Source organism: Castor canadensis, chromosome 7 (assembly GCF_047511655.1).
Source record: "Castor canadensis chromosome 7, mCasCan1.hap1v2, whole genome shotgun sequence".
NCBI classification, from domain to species: domain Eukaryota; kingdom Metazoa; phylum Chordata; class Mammalia; order Rodentia; family Castoridae; genus Castor; species Castor canadensis.
The window spans coordinates 33,765,929-33,787,248 of record NC_133392.1 but is presented as its reverse complement, the minus strand read 5'-3'; the positions used below and the strand labels follow the sequence as shown (position 1 = coordinate 33,787,248).

Genomic DNA, 21,320 nt, shown 5'->3' with positions numbered 1-21,320 from the left:
AACCTGAGAATTATGGGCATTGAAGAAGGATAAGAGTTGCAAGCAAAAGGAATCCATAATATATTCAACAAAATAATAACAAAATTTTCCAAATCTATAGAAACCTATGCACATACAGGTGCAAGAAGCCTCCAAAACACCAACAGACCAGACAAAAATAGAACTACAGGATGGCATATTATCATTAAAAAAAAAGTACAGAGACTAAAGAAAGAATATTGAAGGCTGTAAGACAGAGAAAACAAATAATATACAAAGGTAAACCCATCAAAATCACAGCAGACTTCTCGACAGAAACATTAAAAGCAAGAAGAGCTTGGGGAGAGATCTTCCTGGCACTGAATGAAAATAGCTTCAACCCTAGGATACTCCACGCAGCAAAATTATCATTCAAAATAGATGGAGCAATGAAAGTCTTACAATATGCAGAAACTAAAACAATACATGACCACAAAGCCACCACTAAAAAGGATTCTTCAAGGGCAGGCAGTACCAAATTATAGGAAAAGAAAAAGAAAGAAAGTAGAGAGTAACATCAATACAGCTACACACAATCAAACCCACAAATAACTAAGACAACTAAATGACAGGAATCACAATATACCTGTCAATACTAACACTTAATGTTAATGTACTTAATTCCCCCATAAAAGGCACCATTTGACAAACTGGATTAAAAAGGAAGATCCAACAATTTGTTGCTTACAAGAGACCCATCTCATCAATAGAAATAAGCATAGGCTTAGGATGAAAGGCTGGAAGATTTACCAAGCCAATGGCCCTCGAAAACAGGCAGGATTAGCAATACCTATCTCTGACAAAGTAGACTTCAAACCTACATTGATCAAATGAGATAAAGAAGGACATTCCATACTAACAAAAGGAGAAATAGACTAAAAAAATAACAATTATCAACCTATACACACCCAATGTCAGCACACCCAATTTCATCAAACATACCCTAAAAGACCTAAAAGCATATATTAACTCCAACACAGTGTTTGTGGGAGACTTTAACACCCCACTATCACCAATAGATAGGTCATCCAAGCAAAAATTCAATAAAGAAATCCAAGATCTAGAACATACCATAGATCAAATGGACCTACTTGATGTCTACAGAACACTTTATCCAACTTGTACACAATACACATCCTTCTCAGCAGCCCACGGAACCTTCTCCAAAATATATCATACCCTAAGGCACAAAGCAAGCCTCAGCAAATATAAGAAAATAGAAATTACACCATGTATTCTATCTGATCACAATGCAATAAAAGTAGAATTCAACAACAAAAGTAAAGACAAAAAACATGCAAACAGCTGGAAACTGAATTAGTTATTGCTTAAAAAATAATGGGTCATTGGTGAAATAAAAGAGGAAATGAAAAGGCTCCTGGAAGTCAATGAAAATGAAAACACAACCTACTGGAACCTATAGGACACAGCAAAGGCAGTCCTGAGAGGAAAGTATGTAGCTATGAATGCATATATTAAAAAGACTGAAAGATCTCAAATCAATGACCTAATGATACATCTCAAACTCCTAGAAAAACAAGAACAAGCAAATCCCAAAACAAATAGAAGGAGAGAAATAACAAAAATAAGAGCTGAAATCAACGAAATAGAAACCAAAAAACCATACAAAGAATTAATGAAACAAAAAGTTGGTTCTTTGAGAAAATAAACAAGATTGATAAACCACTGGCAAACATGATTAAAATGAGGAGAGAAAAAACCCGAACTAGTAAAATCAGGAATGTAAAAGGGAGATAACAACAAACACCACAGAAGTCCAGGAAATCGTCAGAGACTACTTTGAGAACCTATATTCAAATAAATTTGAAAATCTTAAAGAAATGGACAGATTTCTAGATACATATGATCATCCAAAACTGAACCAAGAGGACAATTAAACACCTGAATAGATCTATAAAACAAAATGAAATCAAAGCACCAATCAAGAGTCTCCCAAAAAAGAAAAGTCCAGGACTGGATGGATTCTCTGCTGAATTCCACAAGACCTTTAAAGAGGAACTAATACCAACTTTCCTTAAACTCTTCCATGAAATAAAAAGGGAAGGAAAACTGCCTAACACATTTTATGAAGCCAGTATTATACGTATCCCAAAACCAGGCAAAGACAACTCCAAAAAGGAGAACTATAGGCAAATCTCCTTAATGAACATTGATGCAAAAATCCTCAACAAAATAATGCCAAACCGAATTCACAACAAATCAAAAAGATTATTCACCACAACCAAGTAGGCTTCATCCCAGGAATGCAGGGGTAGTTCAACATACGAAAATCAATAAACGTAATAAACCACATTAACAGAAGCAAAGACAAAAACCACTTGATCATCTCAATAGATGCAGAAAAGCCTTTGTTAAGATCCAACACCATTTCAAAATCAAACCTCTAAGAAAACTAGGAATAGAAGGAAAGTACCTCAACATTATAAAAGCTATATATGACAAAGCAACAGTCAGCATTATAGTTAATGATGAAAAACTGAAACCATACCTCTAAAATCAGGAATGTGACAGGGATGCCCACTATCTCCATTCCTATTCAACATAGTACTGGAATTTCTAGCCAGAGCATTTAGGCAAAAAGAAGGAATAAAAGGAATACAAACAGGTAAAGGAACTGTCAAAATATCCCTATTTGCAGACGATATGATCCTATACCTTAAAGACCCAAAAAACTCTACTCAGAAGCTCCTAGACACCATCAATAGCTATAGCAAGGTAGCAGGATAGAAAATCAACATAGAAAAATCATTAGCATTTCTATACACTAATAATGAACAAACTGAGAAAGAATATATGAAAACAATTCCATTTACAATAGCCTAAAAAATAATAAAATACCTAGGTGTAAACTTAACAAAGGATGTGAATGACCTCTACAAGGAAAACTATAAACTTCTGAAGAAAGAGATTTAGGAAGACTATAGAAAGTGAAGAGATCTCCCATGCTCATGGATTGGTAGAATCAACATAGTAAAAATGTCTATACTCCCAAAAGTAATCTACATGTTTAATGCAATTACCATCAAAATCCAATGACATTCATCAAAGAGATTGAAAAATCTACCATTAAATTTATATGGAAACACAAGAGGCCACGAATAGCCAAGGCAATACTCAGTAAAAAGAACAACACTGGAGGTATCACAATACCTGACTTCAAACAATATTACAAAGCAACAGCAATAAAAACAGCATGGTACTGGCACAAAAACAGACATGAAGACCAGTGGAACAGAATAGAAGACCCAGATATGAAGCCACACAACTATAACCAACTCGTCTTTGACAAAGGGGTTAAAAATACAATGGAGAAATGACTGCCTCTTCAACAAAAACTGCTGGGAAAACTGGTTAGCAGTCTGCAAAAAAACTGAAACTACATCCATGTTTATCACCCTAAACCAATATTAACTCAAAATGGATCAAGGATCTTAATATCAGACCACAAACTCTAAAGTTGGTATAGGAAAGAGTAGGAAATACTTTGGAAATAGTAGGCATAGGCAGCCTTTCTCAATGGAACCCCAGCAGCTCAGCAACTAAGAGATAGCATAGATAAATGGGACTTCATAAAACTAAAAAGCTTCTGCTCAACAAAAGAAATGGTCTCTAAACTGAAGAGAACACCCACAGAGTGGGAGAAAATATTTGCCAGCTATACATCAGACAAAGGACTGATAACCAGAATATATAGGGAACTTAAAAAACTAAATTCTCCCAAAACTAATGAACCAATTAAGAAATAGGCAAGTGAACTAAACAGAACTTTCTCTAAAGTAGAAATTCAAATGGCCAAAAAACACATGAAAAAATGCTCACCATCTCTAGCAATAAAGGAAATGCAAATTAAAACCACACTAAGATTCCACCTCACCCCTGTTAGAATGACCATCATTAGCAACACCACTAACAACAGGTGTTGGCAAGGATGTGGGAAAAAAGGAACCCTTTTACACTGCTGGTGGGAATGTAAACAAGTGCAATCACTGGAAAAAATTTGGAGGCTTCTTAAAAATCTAAACCTAGATGTGCCTTATGATCCAGCAATACCACTCTTGGGGATATACCCAAAAGAATGTGGCACAGGTTACTCCAGAAGCACTTGCACACCCATGTTTATTGCAGCACTAATCACAATACCCAAGTAATGGAAACAGCCAAGATGCCCCACCACTGACAAATGGATTAAGAAAATGTGGTATCTATACACAATGGAATTTTATGCAGCCATGAAGAAGAACGAAATGTTATCATTTGCTGGTAAATGGATGGAATTGGAGAACATCATTCTGAGTGAGGTTAGCCTGGCCCAAAAGACCAAAAATCGTTATGTTCTCCCTCATATGCAGACATTAGATCAAGGGCAAACACAACAATGGGATTGGACTTTGAGCACATGATAAAAGTGAGAGCACACAAGGGAGGAGTGAGGATAGGTAAGACACCTAAAAATTAGCTAGCATTTGTTGACCTTAACGCAGAGAAACTAAAGCAGATACCTTAAAAGCAACTGAGGCCAATAGGAAGAAGGAACCAGGAACTAGAGAAAAGGTGAGATCAAAAAGAATTAACCTAGAAGGTAACACACACACACAGGAAATTAATGTGAGTCAACTCCCTGTATAGCTATCCTTATCTCAACCAGCAAAAACCCTTGTTCCTTCCTATTATTGCTTATACTCTCTCTACAACAAAATTAGAAATAAGGGCACAATAGTTTCTGCTGGGTATTGAGGGGGTGGGGAGAGAAGGAGGGGGCAAAATGGGTGGTAAGGGAGGGGGCGAAGTGGGTGGTAAGGGAGGGGGTGGGGGCAGGGGTGAGAAATGACCCAAGCCTTGTATGCACATATGAATAATAAAAGAAAAATAAATTAAAAAAAATTAAAAAAAAGAATGAAATCTTATCATTCGCATGTAAATGGATAGAATTGGAGAACATCATTCTGAGTGAAGTTAGCCTGGCCCAAAAGACCAAAATTCGTATGTTCTCCCTCATATGTGGACATTAGATCAAGGACAAACACAACAAGGGGATTGTACTTTGAGCACATGATAAAAGCGAGAGCTCACAAGGGAGGGGTGAGGATAGGTAAGACACCTAAAAAATTAGCTAGCAATTGTTGCCCTTAACGCAGAGAAACTAAAGCAGATACCTTAAAAGCAACTGAGGCTAATAGAAGAAGGGGACCAGGAACTAGAGAAAAGGTTAGATCAAAAATAATTAACCTAGAAGGTAACACACACGCACAGGAAATTAATGTGAGTCAACTCCCTGTAATGCTATCCTTATCTCAACCACCAAAAACACTTGTTCCTTCCTATTATTGCTTATACTCTCTCTTCAACAAAATTAGAGATAAGGGCAAAATAGTTTCTGTCGGGTATTGAGGGGGTTGGGGGGGAGAGGGAGGGGACAGAGTGGGTGGTAAGGGAGGGGGTGGGGGCAGAGGGGAGAAATGACCCAAGCCTTGTATACACATATGAATAATAAAACAAAAATAAATAAATAAATCCTCAATAAAAAAAAAAAGAAGAATTAACTTAGAAGGTAACATATATGTGCAGGAAAGCAATGCGAGTCAGCTTCCTGTATAGCTATCCTTATCTCAAGTAGCAAAAACCCTTGATCCTTCCTATTATTTCTTATACTCTCTCTTCAACAAAATTAGAGATAAAGGCAAAATATTTTCTGCCTGGTAGCGAGGGGGTGGGGGTGAGAGGGAGGGGAGTTGGGGGTAAGAGAGGGGAGAAGTGGGGAGAAATGACCCAAACATTGTATGCACATATAAATAAAAGAAAAAAATTTTTAAAAATTTAAAAAATAGAATTATACACCAATATCTTTAATGAATATAGATGCAAAAATTCTCATCAAAATACTGGCAAACACAATTCAACAACACATCCAAAAGATCATATACCATGACCAAGTCAGTTTCATTCAAGGGATGCAAGGATGGTTCAACATACATAAATCCATAAATGTAATACAGTATAAACAGACACAAGGACAAAAACCACATAATCCTCTCATAGACACAGAAAAATCCATTGACAAAAATCCAACACCCTTTCATGATAGAAGCGCTGAAGAAACTAGGAATAGAAGTAATGTTCCTTGACACAATAAACGTAATACATGACAAATGTACAGCCAACATTATACTAAGTGGCGAACACCTGAAACCATTCCCCTTAAAGTAAGGAATGAGACAGGGCTGTCTGCTTTCTCCACTCCTATTCAATATAGTTTTGGAATTCCTAACAAAGCAGTAAGAAAAGAGCAAGAAGTGAAATGGATTCAAACAGGAAAGGAAGAGTCAAACTATCATCCTATACCTAAGAGACCCCAAAAACTCTACCAAAAATGATTAGAAATCATAAAGTATTTCAGCAAAGTAGAACACAAAATTAAACATACAGATATCAGTAGCTTTTCTATATAACAAGACTATATAACAGACAAAGAAAGAATCCAGGGAAACAATCCAATTTACAATAGCCTCAAAAGCAATAAAGTACCTTGGAATAAATTTAACAAAAGAAACCAAAGACTTTTTTAATAAAAACTGTAAACCACTGAAGAGAGAAATCAAAGAAGATTTCAGAAGATGGAAAGACCTTCGTGCTCATGGATCAGTAGAATCAACATTGTGAAAATGTCCATACTACCAAAAGCAGTCCACATGTTCAACACAATAACTATCAAAATTCCAATGACATTCTGCAAAGAAAAAGAAAAAACAATCATGAAATACATCTGGAAACACAAAAGACCTCGAATAGCCAAAGTAATTCTGAGCACAAAGTCCAATGCTGGAGGCATCACAATACCCAACTTCAAACTATACCACAGAGCCATAACAATAAAAACAGGATGGTATTGGCACAAAAGCAGACAGGAAGACCAATGGATCAGAATAGAAGATCCAGACATAAACTCATGCTTCTAAGCCAACTGATCTTTGACAAAGGAGCCCAAAACACACAATAGAAAAAAGACAGCCTTTTCAATAAATGCTGCTGTGAAAACTGAATATCCACATGTAAAAGACTGAAACTAGGTCCCTATCTTTCACCCTGTACCAAAATCAACTCAAAGTGAATCAAAAACCTTAATATAAGGCCTGAAACTTTGAAACAATTCCAAGATGCAGTAGGAAATACACTGAAACAGATAAATATAGGGAATGACTTCTTAAACAGAACCAAAAAACCTCAGCATCTAAGAGAAACAATGAACAAATGGGACTGCATCAAACTAAAGAGTTTCTGCACAGCAAAGGAAACAGTCACCAGACTCAAGAGACAGGCCACAGAATGGAAGAAAATCTTTGCCAGCTACCCATCCAATAAGGGACTAATATCCAGAATCTACAGGGAACCCAAAAAACTCATCCCCCAAAGAATCAACACCACAGTGAAGAAACAGGCACATGAATTAAACAGGGAATTCTCAAATGAAGAAGAAGGGCCAGTAAATACATGAAGAAGTTTTCAACTTCCCTAATTATAAAAGAGATGCAAATCAAAATAACACTTAGATTTCATCTTACCCCAATTAGAATGGCCATAATCAAGGGTAATAACAACAACAAATTATTGGCGAAGATATGGCAAACAGGAACCCTTATACACTGATTGTGGGAATGCAAATTAGTACAACCACTATGGAAAGCAGGATGGCAATTCCTCAAAAACTAGAGATAGAACTGCCATATGATCCAGTGATACCACTCCTGGACATCTATCCAAAAGAGCGTAAGACAGGATACAGTACAGACACCTGTATACCAATGTTCATTACAGCACTAGTCACAATAGCCAAGCTTTGGAAACAACCTAGATGCCCTACAACTGATGAATGGATCAAGAAATTGTGGTATACATACACAATGGAGTATTACTCAGCCACAAGTTGTAATGACATGTGGTTTGAAGGTAAATGGATGCAAGTGGAGGACATCATGTTAAGTGAAGTTACCCAGGATCAGCAATACAATAGTTGCATGTTTTCTCTCATATGTGGAAGATAGATCTAAAGACAAACATATCCACAAAAACAAGCGTGATCATAAACTCAGAAATAGAACATGTTTGTAACAGTGGAACTACTATATGGAACTCGGGGAAAGAGAGAAAGGAAAAGAGAATGATAGAGCATCAGTAATACTGCATATCATAATATGTGAAAGCAGAGGATATAAGGATATGTATTGAAAGCTGTTGAGAAACTGGGGGCAGGAGGAAAAGAGGTAAGGAAGAGAAATCTAAGGGAATAAACAGCCCAAAGTAAAGCATACCCAAAGTGGAAATGCATTGAGACACCCATTTGAATGTCAACATAAATATTAATAACAAAAACCAGGACTATAAAATAGGCACAGTGTTTCAGGGGGGTACTGTTGGGAGGATGAAGAGTGAAGGAAGGAGATTAAGGTGATAGTATACGATTGATGAACTTTATATACCTATATGAAAGAGAACTAAAAAACCTCTTGCAGTTACTCTGGGCCAGGTGGGGAGGGGGCTGAAGAGGAGAGACAATGGGGGACATGTAAATAATGTACAATATAAGTCTGATTGGAACTGTCACTTTGAATCCCCCCATATCATGAATATATCCTAACAAAAATTTTATTAAAAAAAAATATGGGCACAAGCGACTATTTCCTGACCAGGACTACAATAGCTCAGGAAATAAGAACAAGAATTAACAAATGAGATTGCATCAAATTAAAAAGTTTCAATGCATCAAAGAAAGCAATTACAGAGTGATGAGACAGCATACAGATTGGGAGAAAATCTTTACAAACTATCATCTGACAAGAGATTAATATCCAGAATATGTGTGTGTGTGTGTGTGTGTGTTTGGAGCTCAGAAAATTAACTAACCAAAAGAATAAATGGCCCTATAAGTAAATGAGTAAATGAATTGAACAATTTTCAGAAGATGAAGTACAATTGGCAAATAAATACACAAAGAAATGTTCAGCATCCTTAACCATAAAGGAAATGCAAGTCAAAACAACATTGCAATCTACCTTACCCTAGTCACAGTAGCTATCACCAAGAACACAAACAACAACAAATGCTGGAGAGGATGTGGAGGAAAGGAACCCTTATACGCTGTTAGTGCAGCTACTATGGAAATTAGTATGGACATTCCTCAAAACATTAAAAATACAAATGCACATGATTCTGCTATACCTGAGCATATACCAAAAGAATGTAAGTTAGCATTCAATAGAGACACCTGCACACCCATGTTTATTGCAGCACATTTCACAATAGCCAAGTTATAGAATCAATCTAGGTGACCATCATCCAATTAATAGATAAAGTATGGCATATTTATGAAATGGATATAATTCAGCAATAAAGAAAAACAAAACTCTATCACTTGCAAGAAAATAAATGAAACTGGATAACATTATATTAAGTGAATTAAGCCAGATTCAGAAAGACAAACAGCACATTCTCTCTTATATTCATAATTTAGATCCATAAATACAAATTGACATGAACCTAAACAGAGGACAATCTGTAGGACAGAAGGGCAAGGAAGGTGCTGAGGGGTGAATAGGATCAAAGTATATGTATGTAAGTGTGGAAATGTCACAATGAAACCCATTATTTTGTACTATTGAAAAAATCTAAAAAAAAAAAAGAAGAAGAAGAAGAAGAAGAAGAAGCATACCTGGTGTCTAGAACAAACGGGAACACCTATCCTAAGGTGAATTTAAATCAAGGTCCCTACCTACATTTTCACCATAAATATCCCTGATTGGGAGGATAAAGGAGAGTGGTAGAGGGGGTGAATACAAGTATGATACATTTGATACAAGAACCTTTGTAAATGCCACAATGTATCCCCACCCAGCACAATAAAGTAATAAATAAAATATAATATAAATATATATAGAAAGAGAGATCCCTGATGAGATATATATATAGAGAGAGATTAGATATTATATTAGAAATTAGATATAGATACAGGCATAGACATAAGCATTGATACAGATATAGATAGATATAGATTCCTCACCACACCTCTTCTCAGGTGTATTGGTACCTATGTCTGTGTGCATACTGTCCTTTGCTTTGCTTTACTAATAAACTTTCTTGATCTGTAACAAAAAAACAGAAAGAAGCTTACAGTACACTAGGGGTTAGATAGTTTACTTTCACTAAACTTAGTATTTCATGGGGACATTGTATCACACTAATAGATTTTAAAAATTGGGTGAAGGACTCTATAGAAAACTTATTCATGAGTGATTACTAGAGAGTAGGAAGGGTAGGGAGCACAGACAAAGGAAGACTGATTTCATCAGTACACACTATATGCATGTATTGAAATGTCACATTGAAACTCACTAATATGTACAATTATAGATCTTAATCAAAACTTCAACAAATTTTTTTAATGTATACATGGACTTATTTTAGAATAATGAAAGCTGTTATATAAATTTCTGTAAATGATGCTAATTTCTCAATTTCTCTGCCTGTCTAGATTATTTGCAATTTGTAAACTCATGGACATTCCCCCAAAAAAGAAGTATACCTAATCCTTTCATGAGTTTATCCATCACTGGGAAATTCCCTCTGCCAGCAAATTCCTCTCCATGATCAATCAGGGCTTCCTTCACTGCTTCATAGCCATACAACACCACAGTGGGCTTCATTCCCAAATACAGAGTGAACACAGGACCATAATCTTTTGCTAGCTGGAAAAGAAGAAGATGCAAGAAATGTGAGAATTTCAAAACTGAATGTTGATAAGTGAAGAAAAATGCTTAATTTAATCTTATTGAAGATACATTTTAATATTCATCACCCAATATAAAAGAATTCAACTTTCAGAACCAGCAATTTAATAAGAAAATACATTTAAATGGTAATTATCACTATATTAATTAGCAACATTGCTATTATCAGTTAGCTTTCACTACATGACAGACTGTAGGCTGCATTTTAAAAATTATTTTATTAAATTTTCCTGCCAAACTTATAGTTGTATCAAATTCTGCTTCATACCTAGATTTATAGTAAATGATGTCTTTCTGCTCCTGTTTAAGGGAAGTCCCTCCAACTTACCCCCTGTGTAGAGTGTAGATATCCTTTCTCTATATCATCCTTACAGCACTTAAGGCCTCTAAATTTCAATAATATATGACAAAATGGCAGACTTGTCATAGTATATGTGTACTCTCCAGATGGTACATTCTACAATTACTTGCATCTTTTAAAGTTTTCATTCACCATTAAAATCCTCTGTACACATCTAACATAGTGCCTAATACAAAATAGGCATTTAACTACTATTGAATGCATGATATTTTGTGAAAAATAATTATGATATACATCTTAAAGAAAAGGAAATTACAGCTCAGAGGAATTTAAAAACATCCCTGAAGCTATGAATTAGCAAATGGATAAGCTTAGATTCTGGCACAATCTCCTTTAGCTAGAGCTCAAAGCACAAAAAGAGGATCTTACAGGGGCAGTGCCCTGATAACTAGCTGTCTCAGGGAAAATGCAGATTTCTGACATTCCTTGAGCTAGCTACTTCTGTGCAAATAACCTGGAGTAAAGAAGCTATTGAATCATTCATTCAGTAAATACAATAAGAACTGTAAAAATTCCTTAACATTAAATCGATGTGTGCTTCAGGAAAGTTTAGTGTTCTGACTTTGCATGGATCTCATGGATCACATTTCATTCTAGTTGTAGACATTCAAAAATCCCATCTAAGTGGCCCTTGGCCATCTGTTTAAAACATGCTGTCTGGAACCACATTTTATTTACCTCTTAAGACTATGGCAGTCACTCATCGCAAACACTGAAAGAAAATTAATCATACTTACTGTAAGGAACTGGTGAATAAAGACCATATAATGTGTGGAAAAGAAAGATTTATTACAGACTGCTGGGCTGACCCTCAGGTTCAGGGTGCAGTGGCTTGGCTGAAATAGGTAGTGGGCTTTATAGGAGGGGCCAAGCCATGGGGGAGGGAGAGAGTCTCTGATCTCCAATTATCTGTGATCACCAGAAGGAACAGGTAGACATGCCTGACTAGTTGAGTAACTGGAAGTTCCTGAGTTTTGTAAGCAGAGAAACAATTAGGAGAGTTTGGCAAGTGGTCATTAATCAGGGGGTCTGGTTTCAGTGCTAGCCTCAGGACCTTCCACCCGCCCCAAGAATGCCTGAGACCTAACACTTACCATGATTAAGGATTTGTTGATATTCTTAGTATTTAACTGTAGAATATTTCCAACAATTGGGAGAGGAGTTGGCCCAGGTGGGAGCTTCCCTTTGACATAGCTTTGATTCCACAGAGAAAGAAGAATCAAACAAAAAAGACCAATCCCCAGGAAGATAAAGAGATCCATTAATACACTTTGTGTAAGTGCAATTGAAACCTTTGACTCCAAGAGACTATAAAAATTGTGTCCACTGATCACCAAACAATGACAAAGTCTTCACACTTTGGGAAACCACTGTTTATCTTCAGTATACTTTGGCCTGCTGGCAAAATATGAAAACAAACATATCATTCCTACTGATATGATCTTATGTCATTCCAACTAAAACATAACTGTACCTATTTCAGAGGTAGTGTTTGGTTGTTATTGTTTTGTTGTTTGATTTGTTTCATTTTTTGTTTTTTGTTTCATGTGCTACTGGGATTTGAACTCTGAGCTTTGCTAGGAAGGCATTTTACCACTTGAGCATTGCCTCCAGCCCTTTTAGCTTTGGTTATTTTGGAGATAGGGTCTCACCTTTTACCAAGGCCAGCCAGGACTGTAATCTTTCTATTTTACACTCCCCACAGTAGCTGGAATGACAGGCATGAGCCACCAGCACCCAGTTGATGACGTGGTCTTAATGGCCATATTTTAACAGTAAAGTTGAAAACTATAAAATTTTCAGGGGGCAAGCTACCATTCATAATTTTGATGAATGATTAAAAAGAATAACTCTTCCATTAACAGGAACACTACACAGCACAGAAAATCAGACAGGCAACCTCAACTTCAACCTCAGCTCCCTGGCCAGGAGCTGGGAATCAAACAATGCAGGCATTAGAGTTTCACCCTCCCACCGTAGCCTGTGCATCCAGAGCTGGGAAAAGCATGGCCCTAGCCCTGCAGTTCTGGAAATACAGCTGCCCCAGCCCAACAAACACCTGCACTCACCAGCGTGATCTAAAGGAGGTCCCTTTCCTGGCTCACAACTTGTAGCCACTGACTTAAAATCCAGGTTTAAAGCGAGTTTGAGTATCCAGACCCGGGAAAGCTCCCAGCTGAGCCCAACCACTCCAAGAATGCAGCTGCCAGTGGCCCCAGTCCCTGCCAAAAAAAAAAAAAATGCACTCATATCACATGATCTAGAGGAGGCCTCCCAACTAGTTCACAAACTCCTACAGTTTGGAAATCATTGTTTCATCTGTGCCTGTGCACTAGGAGCTGGGAAAGTTCCCAAGTGAACTCTGCAACTCCAGAAATACAGCAGCCAGTGGTCTCTGCCCCTGTAAACACAGAAACTGAACCCTACCCCCACAATCTAGGGTAAATCTACTTCCTAGCTCACAACCTTAAGACTGTAGCCACTACAGCAATATTCTGCTTTCACTAGCACCTGTGCATCCTGAGCTAAGAAAGCTCCCAGCTAGCTGAGCCCTGCAGCTTCATAAACAGCTGTTGTGACCCCAGCTCCCTCAGAAACCTGACCTTGAGTGGCAGAATTTAGAGAAGTTCTCCCCAGCCCACAAGCTTGTGACTGTAGCTGCTGATTCAAAAAGCCTAAGCATCAGGCAAGCTTGTCATGGGGGACCAGGGAAAGAGTCCATCCACGTTTAAGGCTGTAACTACAATGTCACAAGCCTCATTCCCACCAAAGCTTTCCACAGGTGATGAAGGGACAACACTGCCCAAGTCCTGAATCCTCAGACCACAGACCCCAAACTCCAAACTTCAGTCCCAGAACCACAGCTGCTCAACCCATAGGATCTAGTGAAGGTCTGTCTCCTTCATGTCCTATACCTCAGTGGGTATGAATAGCAAAACCACAAGTCCAAACATTACCTACAAATGCCCCCAGATGACCTAGGGAACATCTCCATATTCAAGGACTTTGGAGCACAGCTGCTAATGCCAAAAAACTGCGATTGCTTATGCCTTTTCCCCAGCAACTGAAGAAGGTATTATTTAGTCCCACAACTCTAGGAATGCAGCAAACAGAGCAACAAGCCCCAGTGCCAACTGCAATCCCCCAATGGGACCTAGGGACAATGGGACCTTTGTGCTCCACACCCTGAAGTCACAGTACCACAGATGCCAATGCCACCTATGCTCATCTGGTGGGGCCTAAAAAAGGTCCCATACCAACTTATGGCTCCACAACTGTGATTGGCAGTGCCACAAGCCCAAATGTGTCCCATATTCATCCTGACTGTCCTAGGGAAAGTCCACCTCACATATTGTGACTCAGGAACCAGGTTGTTATTGCCACAACCTTGGCATCACCTTACTTATCCTGAGGGACCTGGAGACAATCATCCCCACTCCCCAGGCCACTGAGACTGTGTCATCTGTTGCTGAAAACCCCAGTGTCACTGGAGTTCAATTCTATGGAGCCTGAAGACACTCATGTTTGGAAGCCTACATCCACTACAAAGATGCACAAATACCTCCATGAATTACTACAGTATAGATTATTGAAGCACTCACAGTCACTGATGACATCAATCAAAAATGAAGAAGTTACACAGAGACCATGCTTTTGAACTCTCTTACTATCCCAAATCTCATGTAAACAAGCAAAACAAACAAAAACAATCTTTCTCTACAAAAGCTATTTCATGAATTGGAAAAAACAACTGTTACACCAGATAAACTGACACCAACTTAAGAGCACAAGAAACATGTAAAAAAAAAAGATGGCATCTTCAAAGGAGAACACATCTCCAGAGAATATCTCAATTTGAAGGAAATTTATGAAATGTCTGAAAAAGATTTTAAAATAATAATCTAAGGAAATTCAGTGAGATCCAAGACAGTATATATAAACAATACAAAGAAACAAGAAAAACAATTCAGAATATCAATGAGAAATTCATGAAACAGATAGAAATAATAAAAAAAAATGAATCAATCAGAAATCTTGGAACTAAAAACTTCAATCAATGAAATGAAAATATACAAAAGAGAGTTTCCACAACATACTAGAGCCAGCATAAGAGAGAACTTCAGAACATGAACACAGATCTTTTGAATTAACACAGTCAGACAAAAAAAGAAATAAAAAGAATGGAGAAAACCTATGAGACTTATGGGACAACATTAAGCAGCCAAATATTTGCATTATGGGAAATCTGGAAAGTGAAGAAAAGGGGTAAAGCATTGAAAACCAATTTTATGAAGTAATGGTTGAAAACTTCCCAATCTTCAAATGTATGGACATCTAAATTAATGAAGCTCAAATATCCCTGCAAATACAATAAAAATAGATCTTCCCTCAAGGCATATTACAATGAAAATGTCCAAAGTATAAGACAAAGATAGAATCCTAAAAACAGTAAAAGTGTTAAGTCATCTATAAGAGAACTAATTCAATAAGAAGATATAATTATTACAAGTATATGTGTACCCAACATAGAACCAATCAATCATTGTAACCAATTATAAACAAATAGTATTGATCTAAAAGCAGAGATAATCTCTAATGCAAAACTAATGGGGGACTTCAATACCCCATTTTTCTCAATGGACACATCATCCAGAAAGAAAAGAACAAAGAAACATCTAAGTTGAATCATACTATAGAGCAAATGAATCTAACAGACATTTTACAGAACATTTCATCTAACAATGACAGAATACATATTTGTCTCATCAGCACATGGAACATTCTCCAGGATAGATGATATATTAGGCTATAAATCCAGTCTCAGTAAGTTTTTGAAAATTGTATATTTCTTTTCAGACCACAGCACATTAAAACTAGAACTCAAGCTGGGCATGGTGGCTCATGCCTGTAATCCTCAAGAGGTAGAGATTGGGGAATCATAATTGGAGGCTAGTCTGGACAAAAAGTTCAGGAAACCCTATCTCAACCAATAAAAAAGTTGGACGTGGTGGTGCAAACCTGTAACCCCAGATACAGGATGCATAAGCAGGAGGATCATGATCCAGGCTGGACTGGACATAAATCTAAGACCCTTCCCAAAAAATCCATAAAGCGAAAAGGGCTAGGGGTGTGGCTTAAGTGGTAGAGTGCCTGCATGGCAAGCACAAGGTCCTGAATTCAAACCCCAGTACCACATACAAAAAAACTACAAATTAACCAGAAGAATGCAAAGTATATAAAGGCATGGATAATGAATAACATGCTCTGAACAATCAGTAGGTAACACAAGAAATTTAAAAGGAAGTAAAAAAAATCACTAGATTACAGGATAGATCTATTTTTTCACTTTTTGAGTAACCTCAATATCATTCTCGATAATGACTGTACTAACTTACATTCCACTAGTAGCATATTAGAATTTATTTTTTCTTCACATCCTTGCCAGCATTTTGAGAAAATCCAGCAGCATAACAGACACCTAGACTATTAAAAAGAAAACCAGCCTCTGAAGATGTTGGCTTAGACAAAACAGAAAAAAACTTAACTAATGATCATACCCTCAGATAAGTGTAACTTTAAAAGAGTACTAAGTTATTAGAAAAAAGAAAAAAGCTTCTTGGTAATTAAGAATATAATTACAAAAGTATTTTTAAATAAGTAAATATGCTCAGTAAAAAAACTGATTTAACCATCATGCAATTTACTTAGCAGGAAGAACAAACCAAGAGTTTCCCTCAATATAGGACACAAAATTATAATGATGAAAACTATAAACAAATTAAGTGATAGGAACAATAGTTCTATTGCAGAAGTAGAACTTACTAAGGCTTTCAAGGACAGAGAAAAAAATTATTAAACATTCAAACACAAAAGGTCGTAGCTGTACAGGGCTTGGAAAGAATTGCATACATCAACCAAGGATGCAGTATTGTAATAGCATGCTACTTTCACAGCAAAGGCTTTGGGAAACAAAGCCTTGGGTTCTGCAAATAACTGGGAAAACAGAAGTCTAGAACAGACTACTGACTCCAGTTCAGTATGCCATTATTTGGCATCAAAGAAACAAAATGAAAGCAGAAGATAAGAATAATGTGGGGGTTGGCAGAGTGGCTTAAGTGGTAGAGTGCCTGCTTAGCAAGAGGCCCTGAGTTCAATTCCCAGTACCACCAAAAAAAAAAAAAGAATGATTTTGGAGGAACATTGAATGTTGAGCTATGTAAGAGAAATTTGGCAATTAATTTGTTAAAAGATGGAGACTTAAACTGAAGGCATGGCTCAAGCAGTAGAGTGCCTGCTTTGTAAGTGCAAAGGCCTGAGTTCAAACCCCAGTAACACCAAACTTTTTTTTAAAATCTCTCCTTTGGACTATCAATGTACATTTTAAAAAAATGAAGGACAGGAAGGTAAAACAGGTCCTTACCAGGACTGGGTACTAGTGGGAAAGTGGAAGGCATAACAGGTGACTGAGGAGGGCAAATATGGTTGATGTATTTTGTATTCATGTATGAAAATAGAATAACAAACCTGGTGAAATTGTTCTAAAAAGGGGGTCGGGGAGATGAGGAAGAACAATGGAAGGGGAAAATCTAATTAAGATATATCGTAAGCACATATGTGAATATCACATGTATCCCCGTATACAACTATTATATGCTAATAAAAACAAAAGATTTTTATGAATAATAAAAATATTAGAACTGATTAAACATTTGATGATATAATTTATAGTGTACGTCTTTAAGTATATTAAAGAATGTGTTTAATATTATTTGAAATTTGTATATGGGTGACCTTAAGAAACATCTCAGTATTGTCAATTATTTGGGGAAAAACTTTGTCATAATGCTTAAGGCCATTGTTAGTACTGTCTTAATAATTAAACCTAAATTCTAAATCATTTTAGTTTATAAGTATTTTTGTCTCTACATTGGAAATTAGTGGCTCTTTTCTTTAAAGAGCTCTATCTTTATATATTAAGTAGGACACTTTTCAAAAGTAAAATAAAATGATTTTATTTGGATTGGAAAAAAAAAAGAATTAGAAGGAAATTTCCCTAAACTGTTTAAAAAATCGAGGTACCCATTCAAGTTCTAAACAAGATTTAAAAGGCCCATTTCCTCTATTCTTGTGAAACCTGAGAAGAGAAAGAAAAAATATTAATCCTAAAACAGCCTAGAGAGGAAGGAGAAATTACAAAGGATGAGACTTTAGAATAAAGTTTAACATATGTAGGGGAAGCAGTGGAGGGAAGGTGGCACAAACAATGTGTACACATGTAAGTAAATGTAAAAAAATAAAATAAAAGGAGAAAAGGAAAAAAAAAGAATAAAATTTAACACATGTAATGCTTTTAAGGGTAGCCTAAAATAGAAGAGTCTTCATTGGTTCAATGGAAAATGATTTAATATAAAAAATTACTCAGCATTAGAAAAACTAGAATTCAAACAACATAAATACCTTTAAATATGTGAACATTCAAACATTTTATAATCTGGAAATCATTTCTGAAATAATTACTTGGTAAAAGTCCCAACAAAATAAAAGTATGTACAATAGCAAGAAGAATGTGGAATACAAAAATAATGGGCAAAAGACAAGTAATACTTTGCGAAATGAAATAACAATTGATAATGTGGTATCAGAGCATAAATAAATTATTTTCATAAGAAAAAGGGATTAAACTTATAGATCTATTCAGTACAATAAATAAACTGGGAATGGTGTTGTTAGAATTCTAAGAGCTATGTGACTTACACTTATGACAGATACTAATTCCCAACTTTGAGTTTGTAGATACAATTACAATATAGAATTTCTTAACTAAATGTGTAAAGTATATCACTTAAGTAGCTTTTTTTAAGGAGGTAAAGCAAAATAAAATAAAGAAAACATGATCAATCCAGCTTGGGGCAATATAAAAATATGCTCTTTATTAAGCGTCAGATGCAGGATTATAATGCTTCATTTCTTGCAAAGGATTAGATGAGCACTACAAAGAAACATTTCCTAAATATACTGTCCAAAGACCAGGATGAAACAATAAATATGATGAATAAAAATGAATCCTGGGTATCACAAAAAAATAATGAGGAGGGCTGGAGGTATGGCTCAAGCAGTAGAGTACCTGCCTAGCATGTACAAAGTCCTGAGTTCAAATCGCACTGCCAAAAAAAACTATGAAAATAACAAAGTTATATGACATGGACAATAATTCTAGAAGTTTCTACACTGTTAGCAAGCATATTAATTTATTAATTGTATATAAATACAAAATACAATTTCTGGAATACTTCAACAAGCTTAAGTTTCACAATATAGTTAACATCCATGTACAACAAACATAGAACCAACATCACAAGCTTGAATGAAGAAATATTTTAGTGGTCCTTCTGTGTCAGATATTTTCCACCTAATTAATTTACTCTTCAAAAAACACTTTGTAAACAAAGCCTGCAATAGTAGACATCTGACAGTAGACGACAGATGAGCTGCTGCCTGAAACAGGACAGAGAGCGGTTCACAAAGACGTCTCCTGACCCAACCACCTGGCAACACTACGACAGAGCAATTGCTCAAATACCAACACCAGGACTGGATGCTGAAGAAGTAACACCAGAAATACTATGACTGAAACTTCATTGCTCCTGGACCTGAGATTTTTTTTTTAATTTTCTTTATTTTTTTAAAATTTATTCACATGTGCATATATTGTTTGGGTCATTTCTCCACCCTGCCCCCTGCCCCCACCCTTTCCCACTCTCCCCCCATCCAGTTCCAGGCAGGTCCTGTTCTGCCCTTATCACTAATTTTGTTGAAGAAATGACATATGCATACTAAGGAAGACAAAGCGGTTTTGCCAGTTGAGTTAAGGATAGCTATTCAGAGAGATTCCTACTACTGCTTTCACGTACCAATGTGTTACGACCCATATTGATTCAACTCTAATGCAACGATCTTTATATTGGTTCCTGATCCCCTGCTCGTAATAACCTCTGTCATTTTAAGATTTCTGTATTAGTTTCTCTGGAGTGGAGACATCAAATGCTTTCATGTTTTGGATTTTCTACCTATTCCTATATCTCCCGTATGTGCTCTTCCCTTGTCATGTGACCATAGTCCAACTACATTGCTGCATTTGCCCTAGATCTAATGTCTGCATATGAGGGAGAACATATGATTTTTGGTCTTCTGAGCCTGGATGACCTCACTCAGAATGATGTTCTCCAGTTCCATCCATTTACCTGCAAATGATAAGATTTCATTCTTCATGGCTGAGAAAAATTCCATTGTGTACAAGTATCACATTTTCTTGATCCATTCATCAATAGTGGGGCATCTTTGTTGTTTCCATAACTTGGCTATTGTGAATAGTGTTGCAATAAACATGGGTGTGCAGGTACCTCTGAAGTAACCTGTGTTACATTCCTTTGGGTATGTCCCCAGGAGTGGGATTGCTGGATCATATGGCAGGTCTATGTTTAGAATTTTAAGAAGTCTCCAAATTTTTTTCTACATCTTCTGTAGTCTTCCTTGATCTATTTTTTCAGGTGTTTGTAATTCTCTTTGTAGAGGTCATTCACATCCTTTGTTAGATTAACTCCTAGGTATCTGATTTTTTTTTGAGGCTATAATGAATGGAATTGTTTCCATGTATTCCTTCTCAGTTTGTTTGTTGTTGGTGTATAGAAAAGCTAATGTTTTTTGTATGTTGATTTTGTATACTGCCACCTTACTGTAGTTGTTTATGGTGTCTAAGAGTTTTTGGGTAGAGTTCTTTTGGGTCTTTAAGGTATAGTGTCATATCATCGCAAATAAGGGTATTTTGACAGTTTCTTTACCAATTTGTATTTCTTTTATTTCTTCTTCTTGCCTAATTGCTCTGGCTAGAAATTCTAGTACTATGTTGAATAAAAGTGGGGATAGTGGGCACCCTTGTCTCATTCCTGATTTTAGAGGGAATGGTTTCAGTTTTTTCACAATTAAGTATGATGTTGGCTGTAGGTTTGTCATATATAGCTTTTACAATGTTGAGGTACATTCCTTCTATTTCTAGTTTTCTTAGAGCTTTTATCATGAACTGGTGTTGGATCTTGTCGAAAGCTTTTTCTGCATCTATTGAGATGATCAAGTGGTTTTTGTCTTTG

The 21,320-nt window shown here is 36.4% G+C and overlaps 1 long non-coding RNA gene across 1 annotated transcript in view; it reads right to left on the bottom strand.

Moving 5' to 3' along the window:
- LOC141424771 (uncharacterized) overlaps positions 1-12,222 on the bottom strand; it is a 36,430-nt gene extending 24,208 nt beyond the window's left edge. Inside the window, exons 1-2 of the long non-coding RNA XR_012449674.1 lie at positions 11,913-12,222; positions 10,610-10,772 (exon numbers count right to left, since the gene is read on the bottom strand). This is a non-coding gene — a long non-coding RNA (uncharacterized lncRNA). The remainder of the gene's footprint in view (positions 1-10,609; positions 10,773-11,912) is intronic.
- Between the last annotated feature and the right edge of the window lie 9,098 nt (positions 12,223-21,320).